Source organism: Onychomys torridus, chromosome 18, assembly GCF_903995425.1.
Source record: "Onychomys torridus chromosome 18, mOncTor1.1, whole genome shotgun sequence".
Lineage (NCBI taxonomy): Eukaryota > Metazoa > Chordata > Mammalia > Rodentia > Cricetidae > Onychomys > Onychomys torridus.
The window spans coordinates 26,099,014-26,106,656 of record NC_050460.1 but is presented as its reverse complement, the minus strand read 5'-3'; the positions used below and the strand labels follow the sequence as shown (position 1 = coordinate 26,106,656).

The 7,643-nt window shown below is 37.9% G+C and overlaps 1 pseudogene; it reads right to left on the bottom strand.

Moving 5' to 3' along the window:
- Positions 1 to 2,925: 2,925 nt before the first annotated feature.
- LOC118570002 lies at positions 2,926 to 4,049 on the bottom strand (annotated as a pseudogene).
- Between the last annotated feature and the right edge of the window lie 3,594 nt (positions 4,050 to 7,643).

Sequence of the window (7,643 nt, the reverse complement as noted above, 5' to 3'; positions counted from 1 at the left end):
ACAGGTGAGAAAATAGGTGAAGTTCACACTGTTAATACCAGTAAGAGATGTGACTGCAGAGATGGCTTAGCAGGAAAAAGCTTTGCTGCTCTTCTAGAGAACCCGTGTACAGTTCTTAACACCCAGGTCAGACGTCAGATGGCTTAGAGCAGCCTATAACTTCAGTTCCAGGTGTTTCAGAACTCCACAGGCACTGGCACACATGTCACACACACACACACACACACACACACACACACACACACACACACTCACCTCCCTATCACACACACATACACAAATAAATTAAATATGCAATACGTATTTTTAAGGAATAGTGGCTCAGATGTGATGTTGCACTAAACTTTATAAAGATCCTAACTGTTGCTGCTAATTTGATTATTTATGGTTTATAGCTGGTATTTAAAATTAACCACATTCAACAGTTAAGCCATCTTATTAGCTATATTTTCCTTTGGACTTGCTTCCAGTCCATCGCATTGCCACTTATTACATGAGCTATTTTGGTCTTACTATTAATAGCTCCTGTTCTGTCTCATTTTCTTGACAACTTAATACTGATTTACTTCATGAAAGAACCCTCTGCCTACCCAAGGAAGGAACAGAAAGAACAAAGTGTCTACTCCAGGCTAAATGTACCTTACGAATGCAAGTATAATTCCATTGTGAGAAAAAAAAAAAAAAAGAGGATATTCTCATCCAGTGTAAATCAGTATGACTCAGTATGGTCTGGCTATGAGGCTGTACATGCAGTCTTGAAGCCAGACTCTGTGTGCTCAAATCCCAATGAATTACCAATTCATTCACCAAAACTCATACATTATAATACATTATTGTTTTGATACTGTTTTGAGGTTTAAGTGAGAAAATAACAGAGAGACATCTAGAACCATGTAATTATTTTATAATGTTATTATTGAAAAGTGTTCCAAAATATTTTGCTACAGAGAGATCTGGAAACTGAACACCACCAAGCCTAACATGAGACAATGCATAAACAAGGAAAGTGTGTGCTGTGAGAGTGACCCAAAGTCCTCAATCCTTCATTTATCCATTGCCATTGAGTCTCTAGCATTTGCCCTAGATCGGGCTCATGTCCTTCTTTGAAAATATTCCTTCTTAATAAACTTTCCCTTCAGTCAGGCAGTGGTGGTGCATGTCTTTAATCCCAGATTTGGGAGGCAGAGGCAGGCGGATTTCAGTGAGTTCAAAACCAGCCTGGTCTACAGGGCAAGTTCCAAGACAGCCAGGGCTACACAGAGAAACTTTGTCTAAAAAATAAATAAATAAAAATAAATAAATCAAAAATAAACTTTCCCTTCTACCACTAAAAGAAAGCAGTACAATAAAGTGACAAGATATCATCTGCCACATTTTATATTCAACTAACTGTCAGTATATTTGAAAACAAATAATAAGGTGTTTACATTATCTAGTACTCTTGGTTTTTAGTATAAACAGTAATAACTCAACAGCTCTCTGATGCTGTTTGAGAGATGATTTGCATAGCTTTACCTAACTGACTACTGAAATAATGAATCATGATGTGTAGACTACAAGTTTCCAGTAATTATAGCCCAACACACAAAATCCAACAAGCTCTCCTTTGGGCAAATCTCCCTGTACTCAGGCCACTGCCAAACAAAATGGAAAACTGTTCAAACTCAAGAGCCAAATATGGTGGTGGTTTATGTAGCCTGGGCTTCATCAGACAATAGATAGATGGATAGATAGATAGATACAAATAAACTATCTACTTCAGAACCCAAATGTCCAAATGTGCTGGACTTCCACCATAATATAGACCATATGGCCTATTCACCCTTTCTTTCAAAGGACACTGATAGTAATGATTCAATCTCAAACTTAAGTAAAACAAAACTACATTGAAAGACTTTGGCCTGTAGTGTGTTCTTTAAAAACTATTGTGCTCAGGACTACCTTTACCATAGCTAACTCCAGTTAATTTCCATTGTGGTCAAGTTCCTTGAAGATTTCCATTCTAAGAAACTGTCTATACTTGAGAGTTAAATAGTACCACTAGAAAAACAAAATGAAATAATCACCAAATAATCCTTCCAATGCCATTTCTCCAATGCTTTCTTACAACTGAGTCTAAAGGTTACTCACACTGTTTGTATTATATGCATTAATTTGGGTACAGTATGCTATCTCAAAATATGCATGCAGTGTTCACTAAGGACAGTCTTTATATTTTTATTTGGAGACTTCACAATTTTGTCTCCCAGATCTTCATAAAATGCATAATAGATTATTGTGAACTGTAGTCATCCAGTGTTTAAATGCTCAGTTATTAACTACCTTTCTTTACTGAGGCCTGTTTCAAACTAAAGGGAAAAAGAAGGAATTCTCTAATAAAATAGAAAAGTTTAGAGTCAAATTTCTTTACTGTGAAGTTAGAGTGTGGTAAGGAGGGGAGGAATATGAAAATAATTTTTTTTTGACAGATGAACATTTCTTGAAATAGTTTTGTAGTGATATTGTATTCCCCAAAATATTTTGAACCCTAATAAACTTATCTGGGGTCAGAGAACAGAACAGCCACTAGATACAGAGGCCGGAAAATGGTGGCACACACACCTTTAATCCTACCTTTCCAGAGGCAGAGATCTGTCTGGATCTCTGTGAGTTCAAAGCCACACTGGAAACAGCCAGGCATGGTAACACATGCCTTTAATCCCAGGAAGTGATGGCAGAAAGCAAAAAAGGTTTATAAGACATGAGGACCAGGAACTAGAGCCTGATTAAGCTTTTAGGCTTTTGAGCAGCAGTTCAGCTGAGATCCATTTGGATAAAGACACAGTTTAAGGAAACAGGATCAGCTGAGAAATTGGCAAAGTGAGGTGACTGTGGCTTGTTCTGCTTCTCTGATCTTTCAGCATTCACCACAATACCAGTGTCTGGGTTTGTCTTTATTAATAAGACCTTCTAACAATTTGTGCTATATAGTCTCTTGTTACTTTTTAATTAGTTGAACATTCCACTAAAGTGCTGTTGATGCTGTCTATGATGTCTTGAGGATGGCAGTCATACACATTGCAGCCTACCAACTATGTAGTACCCAGGATCTCTTTAATAGTTCCAGAATGTTTTCTGGCTAAAGATCACACCTGTCAAATAATGTTGACAATCTCATCAAAGTTGTATTCCTGCTGTGTTTTATGTTTTCCTGCTGCTTCCTGTCTCTTGGTGACTCCTTGAGGGCTTTGATGAACTGGGCAGAGGCAGAAGAGGCAACCTCAGCCTTGGTCTGTCTGTTCTGAGAGTTAATTTCACCATCATCCTCAGAACTTCCCAATCATATGTTGCCTTGACAATGTCACCACCAACCTCTTTTGGAGATGGACCCAGGAAATGGATATTGGAGGCCAAGGTAGATGTAGCACCAACCTTGCTCCAGTGTGCCTCAAGTACATGACTTTGACTTCATTGAGGCCAAACTTATGGGGTATGGTCAAGGTGAATGATGTCAGAAAAACCTGCATTTGGGATGACCAAACAAAATGCTCATTAGTTTCCTCCAAGCCAAAGGTCCTGAAAATAAATTTTCAGGAATAAAATTTAAAAACAATCACTAAAGGTGGGGAAAATGTGAGTAACTTTCATGTGGCCAAAGAGAACACAGGTATCTCTCTAGTAGTGTGTAGATGGCTAGTGTGATGATAACCTTGACTGACAACTTAATAGGATGCCTGTCTTCATTTCTCTTCCTATTGCAGTGATAGAAGATCCAGACAAAGGCAACTGAAGTGAAAGTAAGTCTGCTTCAGCTCACATTTCAGGTAGAGTCTGTCATGGTGGAGCAAGAGGAGCTTGAAGCTGCTGGTCACATTAAGTTCACAATTGGAAGAAAACAGCAAGTCAGGCATTGCACTAGTGTAGTAGCCTGGTTTCCCCATTTTATACAGTTCAGGCCACCAGTCCTGGTAATGGTGCCACCAACAGAGGGTGGGTTCCCACCTCAGTTAATATAATCAAGGCAATCCCATACAGACATGCCCAGAAGCTCTTCTCCCAAGTTCACAACTCTAGATTCTGTCAAGTTCACAATGAACACTGACCATTGTAATTGCCCTGGAAACGAATCTCTGGGCATGTCTGTGAGAGATTATCTAGAGCAGATTCAGTGTTATGGAAACATTGAACCCTAACTATGAGTGAAACCATTCTGTGAGCTGCATACTAGACAGAGCAAAGAAGAGAAAGTAAGCTTCCTCACTGCAGCCAAGATGTGGGTCAGCTGCCTCAGGCTCCTGCAGCCATGTCTTCTCTGCCCTGGTGCGCTGTAATGTCAACTGTGGACCAAAATAAGCTCTTTCTTCATTAAGTTGCTTTTTTCAGTAAGGCATTTTGTTACAGTGGTAAGGAACGTAACCAATGCAACTATGCATTGTTATCCCTACTAGAATGTTCAAGGTCAGTAGAGATGGAAGTTAGACCATAGAACAGTCATGGTGAAATATTCTTGCCACAGTGGCTCCTGTTATGTTAATGCTGATGAATTTTCAGATACGTAAATCTCTATAAATCTACCTCTCATCAGAAGTAGTTACAAAATGTTCCTAGTTTGCTTATTAATTGGAGGATAAAATATTTCATATGTATTTTTAATATTTGTATGAAAAGCCTAACTTTATCATTTTGAAAAATATCCTTTAGTTTCAGGTACAAAATTAAAGCATTTGATTAAATTATTTCATTTACTGCGGTGAGAGATGAGGTCAAGAAAGGCTTCATGCAGCTGTTAATATAAGGAATATTATTGAAAATAATGAGAAATTTCCAAACTAATGAGAAGAAAGCAGTTATAGTGAGAAGGAACTACAGGCATGAAAGCTCATGAATTTGAAGTAGTATTTACTTGTTCAACAATAAGAAAAGAGTAAGAAGAGAAGCTAAGATACAGCTTGGAGTGTCAACCACGTTGAGTAAAAGACAAATAATTGAAACAAAAGAAGCATGATTCAGGACAACAAAAGGGTAAGTGACAAGAATGTTCTGACAGCAGCACAGAAGAAGGGCATGAAGTTAATTAAAACTGTTTGCAGAAGTTAGATTTGGGATGAATCTTTTAAAATAAGTAAAAATCATGAGCTAGGTGAGACAGTGATGAATAGCTTAAATCACTCTTGTGGAAGATTCTAGTTCACTTCCCAGCACCCACTTCAGGAACACACAACTGCCTGTAACACCAAATCTAATGAATCTGGTGCCCTCTTCTGGGCTTCATGGGTATTTGCATGCTCATGCACAAGCCCACATACAGGCACATACATACAAGGGTAATTATGAATAAAATATTTGTAACTGATCTAGATGGAAAAGACAGGATAAGTAGCGGAAGCAGAGGAGAAAATGTATATAGGAACATGGGCACCTGACTGCAACAAACTAAAAATACTTCTGCGTTGCTGGGTTGCAAATGCTAGCCAACTTTCAACTAGGGAGAAAGTGTTCAAAATAATTAAGTAGTGTCATCCTTACTTTATGCCCATAGGATCCTCACCTTGAACTCCACACAAACCATAGCCTCCTCCAGAAATAATCTGTTATAGTACTATCGGTTTGTTTTCTTCTCCTATGAATCAAGACAGTCAACAGAGTGTCTATATCAACATATGCAGATTATCCTTCTGTTAATTCTCTCCTCACTCCATTATCCTGCCCCTCAGGCTTTCTTGGCTTTTTCTTCTCTTCTAGTTACTTACTGCAGGCATGGGGTTCATTCCTGAGGTATTCGTCTGATGAGAAGTCAACGTCTTCAAAGTGAGGGATCTACATGACAAACAAATCTTCTTCTGGCCAATATTTATTGCCACTCACACAGTCATACAACGTATTATTATTTTAAATTATGTGTCTTTTTTAAAAAAATCTTCTCTGTCAGTATGAGATGGAGAAAAGAGAAAGATAGAGATAAAACAAAAAGACATTTCTCCCAATGTATTCACTAAAGTCTTCTGTTTTCATGAAGCTGTATTTCTTTGTTCAATCAACAGTGCAATTATTTATTCAATTTATTCTATATACTTACCCAGAATCCATCATTGTACATATTAAAATGTCATTTTTTATGGACATCAGCAATCATCAGTAATAAGGTTTTAATGTCTTTCTTGACAAATTAATAATTGCCAATCCCACATCATTATTTATTTTCTAATATCTTCCTTTGGGAAATCCATAAATCAGAGAACTAGAGAAGATTTTGTTCAGGGTGTTGTCCTTGGGTTCTGGAGTCTGGAGATAGCCACTGGAATTCCCAGTTTCTTGTGTCCTAAAACAAAAAACATGAATAGAGACAGAGGCAGAAATAAAAGCAGACACTCTATATAAATACACACACTTCCAAGGGATAAAAGACTAGAGGTGGGAACTTGATAGAAGCTCAACAGTGCTATACCTTATGGGTCCTTAGCACGCACCTATTTTCTCATACATTTTCCTTCAGTGATTGCTCCACATGTGTTCTGTTGCTTGTTGGCTTTGGTCAGGAAGGTGGCTGATCATCCTCTTGGCCAACTGGTTTCTTTCACTTGCTTCTCTGACACCCTCACTGTCCTCCCTATTCTATGTCAAGAATATCTTTCAAAGGAGGTCATTTAGTCAAATCCTTCAGACCCAAAGACTAGAATCTCTGCTTTCAGGCTTCTGATCTATTGTCTTTCCATCATTCGCTGGAAGTCCAGGAATCTGAAGCTCATTGCCTACAACTGAGAGATATTAGTAATACAAGCGATGCCTGTTTCCACACTGAGAGATATAATCTCAGATGCATCTTGTTTTGTATTAGTCCATACTCATTTTTTAATCATAGCATTCATACTAAACCAAAATATCACCATTTTTTCTGACTAGAGAAAATGAACAACTTCAGTCAGTGTGCAATCTTGTTTCAATACCTGAGTGATCATGTCCTGGTAAACTCAACTGCACTGGATCTGGATAAAATAAGTGGGATGTGTTGTCCATGAAGACACCTTTCACTTCTCTCTCTCTCTCTCTCTCTCTCTCTCTCTCTCTCTCTCTCTCCCTCTCTCCCTCCCTCCCTCCCTCCCTCTCCCTCTCTCTCCTTACAAGGAGCTTGAAAAATGTGAGCTCCATGTTTTATGGGAGCAAACCATTATACTCATCCTTCACAGGCAAAATGAGTTTGTAATGACCCACAAACCAACACTCAAGCAATTTAAAGTACCAAAACTAGAAAGAAATTCAATGTACTTAAATTAAAAAATAAAGGTGAACCCATGACTTCTATAATTTTCATGAGAATTTTTAAATATATTTATGCTGACATGAAGAAATTTTAGAATTAACTTAAATAATTGACACCTTAGTTTGATAAACACATGGACTGTGTTCTCAATTTTTCTAGGAAAGCATCTTCAACTTCCAATAGAAAGAGGCCAAAGGAAAGGCACAGCCAGAGCATCAAATTCACACAAGGCTCACAGGCCTCTTAAAGCACTAGTAATTGAACACGTGGATTCAACAAGGCGTCTGTTCTAACTGGAATTCAAATAGCCTCGTTTGTTGAATAATTGTGTTATTTTTAATGGTTAGGCAATTAAATTTCACTCAACACACTAATATAAAATAACGCGTTATGTGGAATGTTTTCA